At 43.4% G+C, this 22608-nt stretch overlaps 1 long non-coding RNA gene across 1 annotated transcript in view; it reads left to right on the top strand.

Annotated features, from left to right (window-relative positions):
• Positions 1 to 2517: 2517 nt before the first annotated feature.
• The window catches only part of LOC140595849 (uncharacterized), a 66071-nt gene continuing 45980 nt past the window's right edge, over positions 2518 to 22608 (top strand). The window contains exon 1 of the long non-coding RNA XR_011997756.1: positions 2518 to 2667. This is a non-coding gene — a long non-coding RNA (uncharacterized lncRNA). The remainder of the gene's footprint in view (positions 2668 to 22608) is intronic.

Below are 22608 nucleotides of genomic sequence, written 5' to 3'. Positions count from 1 at the left end.
TGTTTTAAGTGTTCTCTTTATTTTGGATAATAGTCCTTTATCAGATATATCTTTTGCAATGTTTTCTCTCCATCTGTGACTGGTCTTTTCATTCTCTTGATAAATGTTCTATTTTTAAGAATGAAATTTCAACTACTCTGTGGAAAGTCTTAGCAAAAGGAAAGTTTTAGACCATCCTAAGTGGGAGATGTACAAAAAGTTTATTAATAATTGTTGCTTTATATATTATTTACATTAAAATCTATAACATATCTAATTATAACAAGAATACAAATATTCTAAATGTAAATAAATATAAAAATATATAATAATACAAACTTAATAAAACATAGTAAAAAGAGTAATTGATCAATCAGCAAGGTGTTGGCTAGTAAAAGCAGGGGGGCATATGCCAAATAAAAATAGACATTAGGGAGTTTTTTTGTGTGTGAATAAGGGTATGCACTTTAGCTACCTAAGAGAATACTAGGAAAACTACAGTAAAATAATCTAGTGGTAAGCATTGAATTTATTTAACTGTAGAACTAAAATTAAAACAAATGTGGGTTTTTGGATTACAGAAAAGAATGTTAAATGTAAACCCAGATATTATGGGGCAGCCTGGGTGGCTCAGCAGTTTAATGCCGCCTTCAGCCCAGGGCATGATCCTGGAGTCCCAGGATCGAGTCCCATGTCGGGCTCCCTGCATGGAGCCTGCTTCTCCCTCTGCATGTATCTCTGCCTCTTCTCTCTCTGTGTCTCTCATGAAAAAAAACAAAAAAACAAAAAAAACCCAGATATTATGAAAAAGGAATGAAGTAACAAAGTTGAGAGGACAAGGAAAAAGACATGAATTATTAGTGTAAGTGTAGCAAAACTCTTAAAAGTTGGCCAATCAAAAATCATTTAGTAATAGAGGTATAAATATATTTTTATATTTAAATGATATTTTTAGAACAATTTTTTAAGGAATATAAAATATGGAAATACAAAAAATTTTAAGTGTGCAAACAGTGGAATTTCACAAAGTGAACATATGCATATACTCATACTGAAAGGAACCAGATCAAAAAATAGAACATTTCCAGTCCTCAGAGGCCTCTCCTTCCCTTCTCACAGTCACTCGAGGGCATCCATTGTACTAAATTCTAACAATATATTAGTTTTGTGTGTTGTCTTGTGTCATGTGTATCATGTAATTGGACTCATATACAATAATGTGTCTGATTTCTTTTGCTCAGCATTATGTTTCTGAGATTCAGTCATGTTGTTGTAAGTAATAGTAGCCCATTCCTCATCATACATGCAGAGTACTCAATTACATATCACAAGTACCCACTTTACTGTGAAGGGGCATTTATTTGGTAGTCTTTAGGAGGAACCTATTATCAATAACTTTGCTATGGATATTCTTACACTTGTCTATTTGGTGAACATATGCCTGCTTTTCTGTTGGGAATAATTATTTAGGGGAGAAAATAAAATGTATTAAATATGCAAAAATATTATCCTTGTAGAACATGTGAACTTTGATCTCACCAAAAATTATAACTATAAAAAGAAAATAGGAGAGAGGAAGTGGATAGGTTTAAGAGAGCTATAGCTTTATCTATTAATAAAAGGAATCAATAGATAATGCCTAATATAGATAGTATTATAAAATATTTTATTATAATTTTAATATAATTTTGGTATTTATATATAAACAAAACTTTTCTATTCAAAAAGAAATTATTTTAAAATAATTTATAGAAGGGAAGTTTACATGTCCGCAAGTTTTCCTAGTTAAGAAATTGACATATTTGGATATCATTTAAAAATATGGAGATAAATGTCAAAAGAGATTGCCCCAAATAATTGAAATTCATTATCTCAGATGAGTGAGGAGTACTTCTTTTTGTAATAAGTCTTAAAATCTTATCCAACTTTTCTCTAAGCCCCCCTGTATTATTTGATTTATTACCATGTGCATGTTTTATTTTAGTAAAATTTAGAGTTTGTTGGTTTAGTTTGATTTGGTTTGGTTTTGCACAAGGACAGCCAGCAATAACTTAACATAAAAGTGATTGTGAATCATATAAATGTATCTGACCAAAACCAAACTAAATGTACCCTCAATTCAACTTCCCTTTAGCCAGATCCTGGAAATGCCCCCACCACTTGAAGACCACCTGACACTTAAGTGAATAACTCAGAGACGAAAGTCCAAAGGAGAAGATAATTGGTTTTTTACTACAGTTCAGTATCTTACCTTTTTAAATTTTACACAAATATGTGACCTTATAAACATAATGTTAAGGCCTCTCCCAGGGTCCAGGAAGGAGAGGTGCAAAGAGAAGAAGGTAGACTAAGAGAAGCAGTTTTCTTTCGTTTTTGACAAACATATTGGGCCAGTCAGATTACTAGAAAACTATGTTTCAAAATCAGACCCATCTAGGAAATGATGTTCTAGATGTCTGCAAAAATCACAGTGAAAGGAGCAAGTTCTGACCAGGATCTTTTGATTTTTTTTTTCTTCCTCCTGTTTGTTATCTCTAGGAGTAAGAAGGCAAAGCTGACTTATCCATAGCTGGCCTCTTAGAACAAGATGTTAATTGGCAATGCTATATAAAATTCAGATGTAGGAAAAAGGGTAAAAATCAAAGATTGTACACCTACCATTTGGAATTCCTGCAGCAGTTTTACCAGGTCGGTACCATTTTACTTAACCACTCTATTATAAACCATTTTGTTGTTGTTGTCTGTTTCATGCTTAAGGCTCTATAATTTCATGGTATGAATTGTATCTTTTTCATTAATTCATTGCAACAAATATGTTTTAAGTTCTTAGTATATATACAATTTTGTGACTGTGAGAGGCAATGGAACAAGAAAAATGATTAATATATTTTCCTGGTCTGAAGGGGCTTAAAATTTAGGTACAGAGAATTTCCATGCTATGAATTTATCCTACAATACGTTTACAAAAGTTCACCAAGTTGGGGCACCTGGGTGGCTTAGTCAGCTAGCAGTCTGACTCTTGATTTCAGCTCAGGGTCATAAGATTGAGCCCTGTGTTGGGCTCCGAGCTGAGCATGGATCCTACTTAAGATTGTCCCTATCCCTCTGCCCTCCCTCCCCTCCTTGCTTGTGTGTGTGTGTGTGTGTGTGTGTGTGTGTATGTGCACTCTCTTTATCTTAAAAAAAAAAAAAAACTCAAGTTATGTTACAAGGATATTCACGGGGGGATCCCTGGGTAGCTCAGCGGTTTAGTGCCTGCCTTCAGCCCAGAGCTTAATCCTGGAGTCCCAGGATCGAGTCCCGCATCAGGCTCCCTGCATGGAGCTTGTGTCTCTGCCTCTCTCTCTCTCTCTCTCTCTCTCTGTGTTTGTGTGTGTGTGTGTGTGTCTCATGAATAAATAAAATATTTTAAAAAAACAAAAAAAAAAAAACAAGGATATTCATGGAAGCATCATAATAGGAAAAAAGGGGGAATGAAGGGATAAGCTAAATGTGCAGTAGTACAGGACTAGTTAACTTATAGTTCACCATACAGTGCAACACTCTATAAGTCTCTCTTGGGCAGCCCCGGTGGCTCAGCGGTTTAGTGCCTCCTTCAGTCTAGGGCCTGATCCTGGAGTCCCTGGATCGAGTCCCATCTTGAGCTCCCTGCATGGAGCCTGCTTCTCCCACTGCCTGTGTCTCTGCCTCTCTCTCTCTGTCTCTCATGAATAAATAAAATCTTTAAAAAAAAAAAAAAAAAAAAAAATATATATATATATATATATATATATATATATGTCTCTCTTAACCAGGGTCCTCATCCACACCCCAGAAAACAGAAAGTGATTTGAGTGACTCTATTTTCTCAATTCTCCCAAGGATCATACACGACCACTACCATTCTGGATGCATAGGAGAGAAGTTAATTCATGACATACATTGTGGCCTCAGAGTATTAAGACTTAATTCTTTAATGCGACCAAAGTTAATATGGAAATATCTGCAACATGTAGTATAAAGGGAGGAAAGCAAGATGGACAACAAACTGTCCCTTTTGTATAAATAAAAAAGATACCCTATCTGCTTATCAGTGCAGAGAGTTAGGTGAACAAAGGCCCTGGGCCCAGTGAACCCTGAGACTCGGAAACAGGATTTGGTGACTAGAATCCAGATACAGGCTGGAGAGGTGGGTCCTCTGTCCCTGACACAAGCCCACCCTGGCCTTTCTTCCCTTCCTCAGGCCCTTTTCCATCTCCTAAATGGAGCCTGACTAATTTGTCATTTGGAGGATGGATTTAGTGTATGTTCCACAGGATTGAAATCTGTAGGAAAATAAATCTGAGGGAATTTCCATTTGGTCCTGACTTCTACTCCACATGGCCCCTGCCCCATCAGCCTTGCTCTGGGATTGTGTTTCAGGCCATTCCTGTGCATTTACAAATAAAACCAGGCTGCTCTGGGCATGCTTCTGAGGTGATGCCTGGAGCCTCACACACTGGGCCAGAGATTGATATGGTGTGCGCACGCCAGGGCCAATACAGCTCTTTTGATCTATTTCCGAAGGCAGCTTCTTGCCTCCTGCTTCAAGTGATTGATTAAGTTAGGATCTCTTTTAGGAATTCTCTCCACTCATGCCTCCTCACAGGCCCACAGCAAGCCCTGCCAAATTTTACTCTCCTTTTATGCTACAGATTGTTCTGTTCCAAGTGAGTAAATGGAAACTGCGCTCTTAATATGCAATCAGTTACCTAGTCCTTTATATGCAATCAGTTACCTTGGAATTCCTGTTTTGCATTCAGTATGGTATGGGTACCTTCTTATCACATCATCAGTCATGTTTCTAGCAAGGCTTTGACCTTATGGTTAGAGAGTAGCTTTGCTTCAGAGCTTTCCTTCCCCTGTGTGCCCCCACCCCCATTTTGATGTGAGAATCACTGGGGAGTCATGGTGATACCATTTGTTTTAAAACAAGCTAGTACACATGTTTGTAGACTTTGAAAGATCTTGGAATGTAAGTGGACTCATGCAATGTTCTTTAGGCCCCAGCTGGAGAAGGAGACCTTGGATCAAGGGGTGTTGGTGGGTGGAAGGGAGATCCAATGGATTTCAAACAACACCAGCTTTTCTGGTCATGCAGACCTGGTTTCACTTCCTGCCTCCAAGCACCATGTTTGCTCATAATAATTGGGATCATGCTTCCCATGGTGCATGAGTGGTGAGGAAGAGTGGAGTGAATGGGGGAATTCCCATCACTGCAGCTAAGCCCTCTTCCTACCCCCCAAACCTTACATTGTCTTTTCCTAAGTGGCCCATCTGTAGCATAAGTGAGTCTGGTCCTCAGGGAAATGATTTTACCTGGACATCTTTCTTCTTTCTTTCTGCAGCCCTCACAATTCCTGGTGTCCCCATACCATATACCAAGCCTTTCCTTCAGTTTCACTGGACCTTTGGGGAAGTCTCATTTAAATGTGTATATGATGACAACAATAACATTGCATTAGCTTATATCTCACATATTTATCTTTCACTGATTTATTCACAAAACAAATATTTATTAAATACCTTTAATGTGCTAAGCACAATTCAGGCACTGAGGATATAACAGTAAGCAAGAGAGACAAAACTCCTGCCCTCATGGATCTTAGGGAGATATCAACAACAACAACAACAACAACAACAACAACAACAACAACAAAATATATATATATAGTCTCAGGTGGTTAATATGAAGACCAATGAAACAAGAAAAGATGAAAAGAGTGACAAGGATGAGGGAGCCTCAGACAGGATAGATGCTTTTTTGGGAGGTGACATTTGGGTGGAAGCTAGAGTGACATGGTGCAAGGCAGTCTGCAAAGGTCCAGGAGGAGAACACCATGGAGGTGGTGAGACAAGAACAGGGTGATAGGTTCAAGGAACAGCAAGAAGCCCATGTGGCTGGAGCTCAAAGAGGGCTTGGTGGGAAATGAGGCATCAGGTAGTACGTTGCAACTGTGAGAGGGATTTGGGGTCTTTTAGGCATAAGGGAAAGCCAGGAGAGGGTTTAGAGTGGTGGGAGGACTTGATTTATGATTTTAAAACACACTATGACCACTGTGTGAAGAACATGTAGTAGGGAACAAGATGGAAGCAAGAAGACCAGCTACATGTTTACAGCAACTCAGACGAATGTTGGCAGGTTTGCACACCGTTATGAGATAGTGAGAAGTCATCAAGTTCAGGATATCTTCTGAAGACAGAGCCAACTGATCTTGCTGAGGGATATAAGGGAAAATGAGAACTCAGACCTGACTCCTGGGTTTGGGGCCTGAGCAGTCAGGTGAACCTTCATGCTATTTACTAAGAGGAGGAGAAGTGGGGGCAGAGCTGGTGTGGGACAGGAATCAAGAGGCATGATTGGACATGGAAACTGCAGGATACTTATTAGGCTTCTGAGTATCTAGTTCAGGAAGAGGCAGAGTCTAGAGATGTAAATAGCAGTATCACCAGGATTTTGATAATATTAGGGCCAAGGGTCTGGGTGGAGTTACTCAGGGAATGGGTGTAGGTTGAGAAAAGAAGAGGTCCAAGGACAGGAACCACAAAGCACTTCCACATTTATAAATATGGAAGAAAAAGAAGAGCTACCACTGAGCAGACCCTTCCTGATCTAACAGGTTTGTAGGCGTCTCCACCTAGTTTCCTGAACCTCCCAAACCAGAACCAGTCATATATGGGTGACTAAGGCTCCTATCCCATGGTGCCCTAGGGGATGTCATGAGTCTAGTCCTGGTGCAGGCCCTGGTCGCCTCCTCCTTCTTTCACCAGGAGCTCTAGATCCCAAGCATCTGTTTTGGCCTCCTCCATAAGCAGGGGCCTACCTTGGACCTAGTATCAGCAAACTGATGGTTTCAGCCCCACTTGTCATATCATCTTTCTATTTTGTGTCTGAACCAGAGCTGATTATATTTTGTTAGCAAGAGGATATGAGTATGTTGTGACTTCTTCATTTTCTCTGTCATCTGTGTGTTTTGGGAATATGGGCAAGAGACATTGCTACTCTGACTGGGGTACACACATTTTGATTCCAGAGCTTGTTTTCTGTATGGATCAAGCTCACCCTTTGCATCTCTCGAGCAACCGGTTATCCTGGAGTCTCTAGTTCCCTTAGTTTTACTGACAGGTAACTACGAACATCTGCAAAATACAGAATAATATGTGGTTCTTGCCCTCCAGGAACTTAAACTGAAGACAGGCAGTTGAAACCCACAACCACAACATGAGGAATGGTATCAGAGTATATATTCTTGTATGGATCTGCTCTGGTACAGTGCTTAGCACACAAAAGATTCTCAACAACTGTGAGAGGCACAACCCCACTGGGGCTTATCATGGTCCCATGGCCTAAACTGGTAGCTCCTCCAAAGCAAAGCTAGCGGCCAAGGCAGCTGCCTTGATACCACTATTATGGACAGTCATTAAAGGTTCCATATTATTAATAACAAAATAGCCCCTTACTTGGCAAAATGCTCTAGACTATAGCTTAAAAAGTGCTTCTACTCACATTCCATCTCTTCATTCCCACAACTCTGCTGCAAATCTCTGCATTCCTACTTAATGGAAGGAGACATACATTTTTGGAGTGGCCTTTGGGCCTGCTAATGTGTGCCCCTGGGACACTGAGGTACCCACCTGGGTGATTTTGGAAGGCCAAGCCCCAACACCAGATGCTCCCTGCTCCTATTAGTCTTCCAGGATGGAAGACACAACCGTGAGGGAGAGAAGTATTACAAACACTGGGGCTAGGCCCCACAGTAGAAAGTAGAGGGAGGGAGAACCAATGGGTTTGTAAGGCATGCATGATCAGTATGGACGTGCACTGCTCAATGGACCAGAGCTGGTATTCTTGTCACACAGGGCATTATGGAGTCAAGCTCTGTCCTTAGACCTTAGCCCCTGTGCCCAAAGGGCTGGTGATCCTGCCAAGGGGCAGACAGAGATCCCAACAGTGCCAAGTAGAAGATGACACCAAGGCTATTCTTGGCCATAGGGCTGGGCCAGGACCTGGATGTTGAGAGGCAGTGGCACTTCAGTAGCTAATAAACCCAGCCTGGTGCTACAGGGAGCTTGGCTCCAGATCATTTTATTTCCTACCTCACAAGCACAAAATCCCAATTTAAAACAAATGCTCAGTTTACCAAACAGAAAAGGAAAACAGTAGATGATAAGAAAACAAAACAAAAAGGAGCATGCTCTGAGCCATCTTTGTTTTATTATCATCATATTTTGTCTTCCAAATGAAGCATCTTTACATGCAAATCCATTTTTGTATATTTTGACTGATTGCTGGCAAGATAGAGAGACATAAATATTTCTGGAAATGGACATGGCATAAACATATCATTAGCAGGGCTGCAACTTTGTGTGTATGTGTGGTTTGAAAAGATGTTTATGGCGAGTTCAGTCAACAGACCCTCCTCAACTCTCTCTGATCAAGAGTCTTTAAGGCTTGAGAGCATCAGGCCTGGAGAGGATAGACTGGAAAAGTTCTGGGAGCTTGACGAACATTCCAGATTTTAAGCATTAATTAAGTTAGAAACCCACCATCTGCACACTTGCTCGTAACCCTTCTGATTATCTTTCTTAATTTTTAAATGTATGAAGCATGTTTAGTTGTCTCCCATGACACTGATGCTGCTTTAGAAATTCCAGCTGTTGCATAGCTTTTCCTAACGACATTACTGGGCAACTCAGCAGCCACTGTGAGGCGGGGAGTGGGGGACGGGGGTGGGGGGTGACCTCAAACTCCAGCAGAGCCCAGGCCTGTAAAATACATGTAAAAAGGAGACTGCAACTTTTTCTTTTCCTTTTTAAAAATCAGACCTAGTCACAGCAAGGCCCTGCTCCAACATAGGAGGATTGAGCGTAAAGATGTGAGCAGCCGGGCTAAGATGGCAGCGTTTTCACGTCTGGGATATATTGCTTTGTCTAACAAGGCGCCCCAGCAGGCTTCCAATTGTGGTCTCTCTGCAGACCCTCCCAGCTGCACAGCCTGATTGACAGGCTGTGGGCAGATGCAGTGCCAGACTCTAATAAAGAGAGGGCCTTGGGAAAATATAAGGCAATTATTGATGGGCAGCAATCCACTAATCAGACAATTTCAAAATTAATCCCATATTCCCTTACTGTATTAGCTTTCTTTCTTGTTTGTATTTATATAGCAAATTCATGACTTCGGTGAAAATTCTTCCCTCCAGCCCAATTATATCTCTCCGAGGGCATTAAATTAAAAAACAAGAGATATTGAAAGTGGCTTGCAATTAGTTTCTTTAGTTAAGGTGCTGCATGCACTTAGTGACAGTGGGGTTCATAACAGGATGTTTTATAATAAAAGTAAATACTCCGATTTTCTTCCTTGTCTTGACAGGGTGAGGGCTGGTAAGAATAATGTGCCCGGCATTACTCTAGCCAGTGATAATGGGTTAAATAATTGTGATTTGATTTTGGAGTTGATTAGATTTGCATAAAATCCTACTCAGATGTCTTGACAGGCTCCAAACATCTCAGGCTATGCTGGCCCTCCTTTGCCGTGGTCCATCCTGGTGGCCTCCTCTGACTTTCCTGTGCCTCATTAAGCATGTGGATTTTCTACAATAAAGTCATTCAGAGAAAAGCCGACCAGTTTCTATTACAGGCCGACCAGTTTCTATTACAGGCTTCTCATGCAGGATTACCTTCCAAGTAGTGATATGAGACTTTTAAATATACATAAAGAAGTCAGTCTCTCTGTTACTATTTCCACCCTTATTTCATCTCCCTTCTCCACTTCACTCTCCCCCCGCCACCCTTTTTGACCTGAAACATATGGAATTCTCTTTTTGTTCTCTATAAAAATTGCTTCTGCAGAGTGCTTCCTGTTTGCATACCTTTACCACCTAAACTGAGGAGAATTGAATATTAGGACAATTCAGAGGACTTAACAGGGCCAAAGCCTCCTGCTGGGGGTCCGAAGGCCATAGCTGACCAGGCCTGCCTGTTCTCCACTTTCTCTCTCCCACACCCACACAGGCTCAGCTGTGTCACAGTCTGCTCTGTGCATCCCATCCTTCTGAGGGAGGAATTGAAGCAGCTCGGGTGCAACAGCCTCGAGTACCATTTGACTCAAGTACTCAAAGTACCATTCTGATCCAGGCCTCAGGTCCAGCAGCTGATCTTTGTTGCTAGTTGGGAAATCCTCAGCATTCATGCCATTACTCTTCCCGCTGATGCCTGGAGTAGCATTGGTAATCAAGTCACAACAGTCTTAGAATCTTAGAATCCAGATGAATCAGGGTTGGGGCAGCCAGTCAGCTAGGTCAAAAAGTAAAGGCTGAATGTGAAGCTGACAAGTGTGAGGAGATCTTTCTATTCCAGATCGTTGGGGTTGGGGGTGAGAGAAAGCCAGAAAGGGAAAAGCGTGCAGAGGGAATCCTGAGAAACCCAGCCTGCCTAGAGCAAGAAGGGCAGAGATGAGGCCACACATGCAGAAAGGAACCAGAATCTTGTTCAACACAGTGCTCTTGGAATGTGTTGTCAGTCACAGCTGGCGTGTAGTGTGGCCCAAACCAAGCCCCTCACCCAGTCCCAGATCTGGGACTTAGTTCTCTGTCCTTGTACTGTACTTGTCCTTGTACTGATGGCCTTCACAGAACAATAGTCTCCTTAAGACTAGGGATCTGAGCCTGAAGCTTGGCCATTCACTGTACAGCTTCTCTAGTACTGACTCCCTGCTTGGTTTTTAGGGTGTCACTGTTCTTGGATGTCTGTCTCTGGACCTAGGAGGACATCTCCCTTGAGCCCCTCTCCATTGGACTGACTCCTTGATGGCTGCTATGGTTTGGTTCCATGCCCACTAGATGTCACATTCTGCTATTATACTTGACTTCCTCCCAGACCCTGCAAGAGCCTACTTGATGGGTCTAGTCCCAGGTCTCCATATCTGTCATCCATGCATGCCCATGCTACAGGATGTAACAATTGGGGAATGAGACAGAGATCATGCCTATACGAAAGTTTTTGATGCAGTGCTAAGCCGTGGAAGGGAAGTTCAGAAGTATCTCAGAGGAAATGCAAAATATAAATGTTTCCTTCTCTAAAAAGTGAATTATGATGGAAAAAAAGAGTAAAATGACTAGGATGGTTTAGAGCTTCAAATCAGTGTCATGTAAGAATTATGAAAAAGAGAAGACTCATTGAGTGAGTTAAAGTATTGAAGGTCTATTATGAGTAAGGTGTTTCTGAGTGGCCTGAAGGAGTGGAATGAGGTCAATGGAGGTCGACAAGAAGTCAGATTTTGACTTTATCTAAGGAAATAGTTTATAAAAGCCAGATATTTCTAAAGATAGAGAGGGTTGCCCAATATTAAGTGACAGCCCTGTAATTCTGGCTCTGTTACCCTGTCCAGAGGCTGGACAACAGTTTGATAAGGATGCTACATCAGAACCTCAGTTTCACATGTATCAATGACTTCAGGGTCACTTTCAGCCAAAGAAGCAGTGCTTTGTTGTGACCACAGAAAAAGTGATAAGGCCACTACCTTTACATCTATTGAATCTGACCAGTCTGAAGAGGGTCAGCTTCTACCTTGGTGAGGTCCCAGGGGGGGCCAAATAAAGAAGAAAGCATTGGGATTTCATGACTTTTCCCAAACATCTCATGTTTTCGTTCAAAAGTTTTATATTTCATTAGTTCCTTTCCTCATGAAACAGTCTTCAACTTGGTTGTTAAAACCCTACTTGGCCACCCATAGAAACTATACCTGAGGCCCATGAGCAGGTGTTTTTCCTTTTAATAGCTTTTCCGTATGGACCATGTATACCTTAAAGACTACTATGAAGTCTCACATCAGGTCCCTACTCAAGAAGTTCCAGTGGCTCCTTTTTTTTTTTTTTAGTTTCCAAGATTTATTTATTTTTATTTTATTTTATTTTTTGTCTTTATTTTTTTTATTTTTTTTAATTAATTTTTATTGGTGTTCAATTTACCAACATACAGAAAAACACCCAGTGCTCATCCCATCAAGTGTCCACCTCAGTGCCCGTCACCCATTCCCCTCCAATACCCGCCCTCCTCCCCTTCCACCACCCCTAGTTCGTTTCCCGGAGTTAGGAGTCTTTATGTTCTGTCTCCCTTCCTGATATTTCCCAACATTTCTTTTCCCTTCCTTTATATTCCCTTTCACTATTATTTATATTCCCCAAATGAATGAGAACATACACTGTTTGTCCTTCTCCGATTGACTTATTTCACTCAGCATAATACCCTCCAGTTCCATCCACATTGAAGCAAATGGTGGGTATTTGTCGTTTCTAATTGCTGAGTAATATTCCATTGTATACATAAACCACATCTTCTTTATCCATTCATCTTTCGATGGACACCGAGGCTCCTTCCACAGTTTGGCTATTGTGGCCATTGCTGATAGAAACATCGGGGTGCAGGTGTCCCGACGTTTCATTGCATCTGAATCTTTGGGGTAAATCCCCAACAGTGCAATTGCTGGGTCGTAGGGCAGGTCTATTTTTAACTCTTTGAGGAACCTCCACACAGTTTTCCAGAGTGGCTGCACCAGTTCACATTCCCACCAACAGTGTAAGAGGGTTCCCTTTTCTCCACATCCTCTCCAACATTTGTGGTTTCCTGCCTTGTTAATTTTCCCCATTCTCACTGGTGTGAGGTGGTATCTCATTGTGGTTTTGATTTGTATTTCCCTGATGGCAAGTGATGTGGAGCATTTTCTCATGTGCATGTTGGCCATGTCCATGTCTTCCTCTGTGAGATTTCTCTTCATGTCTTTTGCCCATTTCATGATTGGATTGTTTGTTTCTTTGGTGTTGAGTTTAATAAGTTCTTTATAGATTTTGGAAACTAGCCCTTTATCTGATATGTCATTTGCAAATATCTTCTCCCATTCTGTAGGTTGTCTTTTAGTTTTGTTGACTGTATCCTTTGCTGTGCAAAAGCGTCTTATCTTGATGAAGTCCCAATAGTTCATTTTTGCTTTTGTTTCTTTTGCCTTTGTGGATGTATCTTGCAAGAAGTTACTGTGGCCGAGTTCAAAAAGGGTGTTGCCTGTGTTCTCTTCTATGATTTTGATGGACTCTTGTCTCACATTTAGATCTTTCATCCATTTTGAGTTTATCTTTGTGTATGGTGAAAGAGAGTGGTCCAGTTTCATTCTTCTGCATGTGGATGTCCAATTTTCCCAGCACCATTTATTGAAGAGACTGTCTTTCTTCCAATGGATAGTCTTTCCTCCTTTATCGAATATTAGTTGACAGTGGCTCCCTTCTGCCTGCTGGTGTGGCCTCCCTGCTTTGCCTGGTGCCCATAGCCTTTTAAATCTGGCTCCTGTCTGCTCTCCCAGCCTCATCCCTGCCCTTTTTGCTCTAGGCAGCCTGGGCTCTTCAGGATTCCCTCCACATCCTCTGGATGTTCTCTGTTCTATCCCTTCATTTCTCCTCCCTCCCTTTCTCCCACTCCCTATCCCAACAATCTAGAATAGAAAGCCCTCCTCACTCTTCTCAGCTTCTTCATACCTGTCCTTTCTTCTTGACCCACACTGCATGGATGCTCCCGACCCCTGATTCATCTCTGTATGTAAAAGCCTCAGAACTACGCAAGAAGCCTTCTTACAAACGGAGTAGAAATTATATAGGGTAGGAAGGAGACAGAAGCAACTGAAAACAGGGACCTCCTTACTGCCTTTTGCTGGTTTGAGGTGCTTAATCAATGTCAAAAGCAGTGCAACATCTTGGGGAGCACCCGGCAGCTGGATAAGTGACTCATGCTTTGGGCAAAACCCTTCCCCGGGTGGAATGGGAATCAGGCGAGGCTGTGTCTCTGACCTGCAGGATTGCCCCGTGGGGGGCCCATAACTGACAAGTGTCAGGAAGGCTACCCATGTAGGTGAGGCGGAAGGCTGAAGTCACAGGTAGTCAGGACTCTTGTTCAGAAGTAACTCACTGTTGTGAAGATCTGAAAGCACTGTTGGTCAAATTGTGGATTGTGGGGACGGAGCACAGGGGGTGTTGGAATTGGAAGTCCCGTGTTCCACTTACTAACTTGGCGATCTTTGCCAAGTTGTTTCACGTTTCTGAATGTCAGTTTCCACATCTGTATAATGGTGATGATGATACCCGTCTTCATGGCTGGTGTAAGGGATAAAATTGGAAGGTAATTTGCAAATTAAAGTGTTAGAAAAAGTTTCATAATATAGAGGCTTCACCCTGGAAAGTCATTGGTTGGTTCTGGTCCCAGAAGAAAAGATGATGAAGGAGACTGTCTGCGGGGCATGTGCATATGGCATGTGGAGCAATGAGAATGAGTACTGGGCATGGGGGGCCTAATACAATATTTTGTTTGTTCTTTCATTTGTTTATTGAGATACAGTTGACATAATCTAAAATTCACTACTTTAAAGTGTACAATTCAGTGTTCTTTAGTATGTTCATTATGATGTATAACCATCACCACCAATAAGAAATCCAAACCATTAGCAGTCTCTCTATACCTCATAGGTGTATGTAGGGAAGTGAGTAATCAGAGCTACCCTAATCTGCTTTTATCTCGTAGCATTCCCTATTCTGAATATTTCATATAAATGGAATTATATACTATATGGCTTTTTGTGTTTGGCTTATTTCACTTACCACAATGTTTTTAACCTTCCTCTGTGTTGTAGCATGTATTAAATCTCATTCCTTCTTATGGCTGAATAATATTCCATTTGATGGGTTTGCCTCGTTCAGTTTTTCCATTCATTAGGTGGCTGGTTTCCACTTTTTGGCTATTAGGAATAAGGCTGCTATGAGCACTGATAGACAAGTGTCTATGTGAGTCCCTGCTTTCAGTTTTTTGGGGCAGATACCTAGGAGTGGAATTGCTGGATCATATGCTAGCTCTATGTTCAACTTTTTGAAGAACTGCCAAACTGTTTTCCACAGAGGCTATACCATTGAACATATACTCCAGTGGTCTACAAGCGTTCTGATTTCTCTACATCTTTGCCAACACTTATTTTTCTATTAAAAATTAAAAAGTTATGACTGTCCTAATGGGTATGAAGTGGCATTTCACTGTGGTTTTGATTTTCATTTCCCTATTGAGGGAGCCTAATACATTCTTAACAGAATCTTGTCAATGAAATGAGATAGTTTAGGAGTAGTCCAGGTGACTTTCCTATAGAAGTAGCAGCTCTGAGATTTAGTTGTCACCTCCCCCTTTACTGCCACCATCTCTGTTCCTAGAAACCAATGCTAAAGGGCTTCTATGCGCCAAAGACCATGCTTTAAGCTTTAAGGGTAATAGCCCTATAAATCAGGTATTCCTATTGTCCCATTTTATAGCCATGGAAACTGAGGCTTAGTGATGTTGAACAACTTGGTCAGGGTCATACAGCTAAGTGATATTTAATTCCAGGTCTGTGAGACTCCAAAGCCAAGATCTTAACCATCATGCCATAGAGATTCCTGCTAGAGAAGAAAGCCATCACACACCATCGGACATTTCAAAATTCAGCAAATGCTCCCTGAGTGCCCACTGTGTGCCAAAATCTGTGCTGGGCTCTATGGCCATGAGGGAAACTGCTCTGTGGAACAGCCCATATAGTCTGGAGAGTTCTGAGTTTGCCAGTGATTTCTGTAGAGTGGAGAAATGAGTTTTATAATTTTTATTTGATTTAGCCCTCAAGTTGTTAACACCTCCAGTGCAGGGACTGGGGAAAGGGTTGTCTATAAATATTAGCTCCCAAAGTAAAAATGACTCTTTCATCTCAGCAGACCTAATTAAGCTGTTGATTAGAGAAGGATCAACACCTCCGTCTGTAACAAAAGACACTGTCTGCCAGTGGGAGGCTCTGTCAGGGCAATTTCTCGTGCAATTTAGAACATTTGGGAGGACAGAACCCAGACAGCCTAGGGTGTCAAAACGGACAGGTCTTACTTCACATAGCACGCACACACACACACACACACACACACACACACACACACTGCCCCAGAGACACTGGAACCCTGCAGCCCCACCACCTGGGAGGCATTTAACATCAATCTAAGAGAAATAGAGGCTTCAAGCAATAGACACATTTACTGACGGAATCAAGTACATTTTATAGGGGCACAAATGGAGCCTGGCAGTTCTGGAATAGCTGCATATGTTTGGAGGACTCCAGCTAGCATGGGAGATGAGCTGCAGACCAGGCTCTGATTTTCCTGATGGGATGTCCAGAGAACAGCCAGGGACTGTTCTCCCTCCCCATCCCCCAGGCACACTGGCTGCCTCCATGGGACATGCAGATGTGGCAACCCTTCCATGGGGATAGTTGTTTGGTTTGCCCCAGGGATCTCCAAGGGAGATACTGACTTCCCTTCAGTCTCTATTGCAAAGAATAGGCTTTTTCTCTGGGGACCCTGAGAGTCTACCTATATGTAATAGACAAGAATGAGGGGATCCCTGGATGGCTCGGCGGTTTAGCACCTGCCTTCAGCCCAGGGTGTGATCCTGGAGTCCCAGGATTGAGTCCCACATCGGGATCCCTGCATGGAGCCTGCTTCTCCTTCTGTCTGTGTCTCTGCCTCTCTCCCCCCCCCCCCCCCCCCGTCTCTCATGAATAAATAAATAAAATCTTAAAAAAAAAAAAAAAAAAGAAGAAGAAGAAGAATGAGAAGCATCTTCTTGCAGGAAAGTCTGTTTCCCCAAGAGTAATTTGCCTGGTCAGCTAGCAGCAAGGCTTTACCAGTCTCCAACCTGTCCCCACCCCAAGACCATTCATAGCAACTGCATCAGAGTAAGGAAGTCAGAGCTTCACTGAATGGGCTTCCCTGGGTTCAACAGTGAATCACAGTTGGTCACCCACGACAGCAGCAGTAGCATGTACACATAAGGGAGAGAGGGGGCAACTTGCTCTGTGGCAAATAGAGAAGGTCTAAACTCACAGTAAGAATGGTTGACATTTATAGAGCACTTACTACATGCCAGGCACTGTTCTGAGCACTTTACATATATTAATTCATTTACTTCCCATAGTGATGTTATTTTTTTTTTTTTTTTGGCCATAGTGATGTTATAAGGTAGGTATTACAAATCTCAGCTTACAGATGAACAGACTGAAGTACAGAAAGATTAAGGAAGCAGAGCCTGTGTCCCTAACCACTGTGCTATGCTGTCTGTGACTGAAAGCACTAGTCTGGGCTTTTTCCAGCAGAGTAAGTGGCTCCTGTGAATCAGATTCCCTTTATCTAGTTATCTGTATACTTAGGAGGATTGGAGTATGGGGAACTTCTCATAAAGAAAAGGGAAGAAAGGAAAGGGTGTGTTATTCCATCCATTCAATATTTTTTTATTAAACAGCTATGTGTCAGTTATACTCTCCAAGCTAATGGAGCAAATCAAACCAACCTTTGTTTAAAAGAAAAAGTTTTATTAATCATTGCATATTGTGATCAGCCTCCTAGAGGTAGCAAAGGCAACCACGAGAGAGAAAGACCAGGCTGGAAGGAGAAAATGTTAGAGAGAGCATCATGGCAGGTCTCTCTTGGTGACATGAAAGCAGAGACTAGTTAGTCATGTGAGGAGCAGTGGGAAGGGCATTCCAGGGCAGATGGGAAATTGTAGGCTCTGAGGGAGAAAAAGGCTTGGTGGATCGAATAGCCAGAGTGGCCAGAGGGCTGTGAGCCAGGGAAGGGTTGCATGGGGAGGCCAGAGAGCCAGGGCAGGGACTGGCTCATGTGAGAGGGAAGACTAGGGCTGGGGTTCTGAGAGCAGTAAAATCTACTGATGGGTTGGAATGAGGAGGGTGACACTGAAGGACTGTGGCATCTGTGAAAAGAATGGAATGGAAGGGGCAGAGGCTGCCACAACAGTGGAACTGAGGGGCCCCAGGGTCTAAAGAAGAAGAGAAGGCCTGGGGGCAGCAAGGAGAGGCAGCCATAGGAGCCAAGAGCCACCGAAGATGGGGCAGCCACTGCCAAGGTGGTGTTTCCTCAAAAACAATGACATCTCTGGGGGTGGTTGCCAAGGTGAGCAACTAGCACAAGTCCTGAAGTTACCAGCAACAGCAAGCACCTTTGAGACAGGTACAAAAAAGCAAGGTTTTTTGCAAGGTTTTTTCTCAGAGAGCAAAATGCAGGAAAAGTCTGGAGGCTTATGGCCAGCTCTTCTGGTTTCTCAGGATACCAGAGGGGAAAAGGGTTGTGACCCCTGTGAGAGAAGAGGACATGGAAATCAGCCGGGAGACGGGAAGGGCCAGGAAGCACCAGCCACTCACAGACACCCCAAGCACTGACTGTGCCCCAAGCTCTTGGGAAGTAGGGGAGGCCTTGTAGGTGAGCCTAGAAGGCTTGCAGGAAGCTCTATCGGTGGAGGACGGAGCAAAAGCTTTCCAGACCAGGCCCTGCAGAAGAGAAGGCTGCCTTCTGGAGCCCCGGAGACGGTTCCCTGTGGCTGCAGCCTGGGCAGGGCAGGAGGAGGTGAGGTGGGAACCAAGCTGTCAGGGGCAGGAGCAGTGAGCCACCCCACCCACCACGAATGAGTCATCACTGGGGAGGGTGTCTCTGCCCGGCCTGTTGGTGTGTTGCCCGTGTACCCGCCCCTTGCCCACATGCCCAGGGCAGAGATCTGTGTGGCCCACCCCCCACAGCCTGCCCAGCGGCCACCTCAGACACTGTGCATTCAGGAAGAGAAGCAGTCACGTCGGATCTAAATGTTAATAAAAACGAAATCCCTGAGCAGTCACTGAAATTAGCCCGGGTATGATTGAAATGCCAAGGCAGGTCTTGTTATTTTTATGAAGCCGTGAATAATATAAGTATCCAATTGATAAAATGTTATTAAAGCTGACAGCCCTTAAGTGATCTAAGTGGTAAATATTGAAATGAGGTCTCTGCCACACTGTACCCAGGGGCCCGCGGCAGTAATAAGCATTGAACAATGATTCCACTGGCTCTGGGGAGCCGCAGAGCTTCGGGGGAGCAAAAGCGTTCTTCCTAAATAATTAAACCGGGATTCCTGGGATGGATCGCAGATCCTTGTAGTGGTTTGTTAACGTCCAAAGGAGCTGGCCTCAGGCAAAGCCTCTGTTGGGCCATCCTTCCCCCAGCAAGGGTAGGAGGGAACAGGGAGGGGCTGGTTCAGCTCCCCCCCTCCTCCATGGCCCCTTGAGGAGCCTGCACTGAGCAAGCAGCGTATTTCAGACTTTATTTATAATATAAACAGACTGGTGCAGCCTGAGGGCAGCTGATAGTTGATGAGCAGTGGGGCTGCCACGTGGGTTAGAGATTTTATTAGCACTGCCTAGAAACACACACACACACACACACACACACACACACAAACACACACGCACTATGGAGAGAAATTTAAAATGTGGTGCCTTCCTGATAATCAGATCATTAAAGATGTGGCAGGGAGCATATTTCTTTTCCTGTTCTCCAAAGAAGGATCTCTAAGAGCTGTTACCTATTCCACCATCAGCTTAAAGGCCAGCTGTGCTAGGGAAGCAGGCCTCCCTGCCTCTGGCCAGGTGAGGAGTGAGTCTATTCTCAGCCCCTTGTAGGGCTTTGGGAGTAGGACATTTCTTTGGTGGTCATTGGGGTCCGCAGTGCCATCCATCTGACCCCAACTCCCTGCCAGGTGCTGGTAGGTCTCTGGAGGTGGAAATGGGCAGGGAGGCATGGCTGCAGACCTGTGGAGCTGGCCTGAGCCTCTTCCTCTCTGGAGTTACTATCAAAAGAGTGTGACAGCTGAAGAGATAGATGTCAGGGGGCTTGCCTATTTGCTCCATGCAGGGGCAGAGGTGGGGGAAGGTTCTCTGGAGATCAAGGAAGTTGAGAAGCTCTTACTGAAGGAGGTGTACTTTGATCTGTAGGAGACAGAGTGCAAAAGCAGGAAGATGGGACCCCTATGTGATCCCTCCAGTGACAGAAGGGCTAGCAGAGGTGACTGAGTAGCAGACTTTGGTCCCAACCAGGATGTGCCAAGCACTTGCCAGGGCCTGTCTGGAAATGCAGTAGGAGGGAAGTGGTGGTGAGGGGTCTAGAGAAAAGCATGAGCACCTCTGGCCCCAGGAGCCCTGCCAGTCCTTGCAAGTCTAGGCCTTCATACCGAATCTGGGGCCCTTAGACTGAAAAATGTGCCTACCTGGCCTAGGTTTGTAGTCTCTGGAGCAGCTCCAGGCTGCCCTCTCTTTCACACCCCCCTGAAGCTACAGTGAGGGCACTTGAGCCCATTCCATTCCCTAAAGTCCTCCAGGCTCCGAGGGGAGCAGTCAGCAGAAGCCCTAATGGTACAATAATGGGGTGTGCTGTCCCAGTAGCCTGTGGGCTGACTGCTTTCTGCGAGGCCCTGCAGGCTCCATAGTTGTGGCCTCTCTTGCGCAGCTCATAGCACAGGCTCTGCTCTGCGCTCTGTCTGCCCCCTTTTCTGTTCTCAGTGTGCTGCTACAGCCTCCATTTCCAACTTCCACAAAGACAGAAATTGCTCCTTCCCTGCCTTCTGGCCCTCCAAATCCAGGCAATAAAATAACATAATATGTATTAATCAGAAAGGACACCTCTGTACATTGGTCCAGGTTTTTAATACCCATCCTCACATTTAGCTTTGCTACAAACCCTGCGAATCGTAGGGCAGGTTTCCCCATGCTGCAGTTGGACAAACTGAGGTTACAGCAATAAATGTGAACTTAGCTTAGCATGCCAGAGCCTCTTGGTGCCAAAATATTCTTTCTCCCATGACTCACTGATGGATGATGCTGCTGGGGCAGCATGGAGGTCTTGATGGATAGGCAGCCAATCCCAGAAAACAAGCCCCTCTCTGGGAGAGATGAGCCTTCTCGTGTGGAAAAGCTAATGGGATGGGTCTGGCCTTACCAGCCACTTTGAAAGGGAAGTTTATGGGATGTATTTTAGGAATAGATGCAAGAGCTCTTGGGAGTGGACAGTGGTTTTGAGCCAAGCTTAGGAAGAGGGAACAGTGGGCAAGTGCATTAAAAAATATTTAAGCTTCCAAAAGCTTCAAGCAGCCCACTGGTGTGTCTGGGCGCCTCTTTGGGCCTCTGTAAACAGCAAATCGATTGAGCGTCAGGCTTGTTTTCATAGCGGTCCTACACACTGGGAGTATCAGATGAAGCAAACCTTTTATTTAGTTCCTGACAGGTAATTAAATTTGCCTCTGCATTGGTTTGCGATCCAGCCAAGGAGCCAGGAGTAGCATTCTGAATGGCTATAGCTATTTGCTGGAATATTACAACTTAATTTTGCCTCTCAAGTTGCAAGCAGAGATCTTGATTCAGTGGAAAGTTTGACTCAGCCTTGGGGCTCCAGGTAGGAGATTTCATTTTTTCCAACAGGAGTTTGCTCTCTGTCTCAAACATGTGAAAGCGCCACTTCCATATTTTTTTCCAGAGTGACATACTGTGGGAGCAAACAGTTACACAGTAAAGAAAAACAACAATTGGCAATAGCAAGAGAAGGGATCCACTACCTTCCCAAAGACCTGTTTCTCTGGGAACCAGGGATTATTTCAGTGACAGAAAGAAGTTCAGAACTCCATGATCATTGCAAATGCCCGAAAGAGTTCCCATGGATCTTTGAGAGCTTTGGTAAAGCACTTGTTGAATTGGGACCAGCAGGAGGAAGGTGGCAGACTCAGTTTCCCCAGGCCTGCAGGTATGTGGTTGCTTCCCTGTGTACCAGGCTGGGCTAAAGAGGATGATAGCTGCAGCTCCCCCCTGGTGTTGAGGGCCAATCTTGCTCCTTGTTCTAGAAATGAGTGAAAGAGAAGTTACAGCTCTTCATCCTGAGTTTCCCTGAGTATTCCTTTTCTGAGCTCTACTGGGCAGGCTCCGGGAGCTTTTCATGATTTTCCTCTTCCTGATGATCTGCAGTTTCACTATGATGTGTGTCACGGTGTTTTTCTTTATCCTGGTCTATACTCAGGGCCATCGTTCCATCTGTGAAGCTATCTCTCTTCAATTTTGGAAAATCCCCATCATCATCTCTTGGAATGTTTTTTCCTCTTATAACTCTCATTCTTTTTTTATGGAGCTTCTACTAAATATACGTTTGAGCCTCTCAAGATATCCTCAAGGTCTTGTAAACTTCATATATCTAAATAAAGTTTCTTTTTCTGTCTATGCTGCATTCTGAGCAAATACCTTGGTGCTATCTTACAATTTATCACTTTTCTCTCAAACCGTATCCCATGTAGAACTTATTCTATTAATTATTTAAATTTCATCAGTGATATTTTTATTTCCAAGATTTTAGTTTTATATCTCTTGATCTATTTCTTCCTTTTTTGTAATTTAAAAAACCTAATTGCTATTTCTTCTTTTACCCCTCTTACCTCCTTTACCTGAGCATGTATATCCTATATTTGTTTTCAGACCTCTGTTATTTTCATTTCATTTGGATAAATTTGTTTACTGATGGTTGATTATTTAGGCTATTTTTTGGAGGGTTTGGAACTTTGTTTGCAAGCTCATTTGGAAAGGAGTTTTGTTATATGTCTCTGTCTTTGCATGTACCTGTCTGTTTAACAGGTTGGTTTGTTGGTGTTTTGGGAGGGGGGGGATTGTTTGTTTGGGGGGGAGATTTGGGTTTTTTTCCCCAGCAGTGTCCCAGGAATCTTGTC

Source organism: Vulpes vulpes, chromosome 16 (genome assembly GCF_048418805.1).
Source record: "Vulpes vulpes isolate BD-2025 chromosome 16, VulVul3, whole genome shotgun sequence".
Taxonomy (NCBI): domain Eukaryota; kingdom Metazoa; phylum Chordata; class Mammalia; order Carnivora; family Canidae; genus Vulpes; species Vulpes vulpes.
This window is presented reverse-complemented; position numbering and strand designations above follow the sequence as displayed.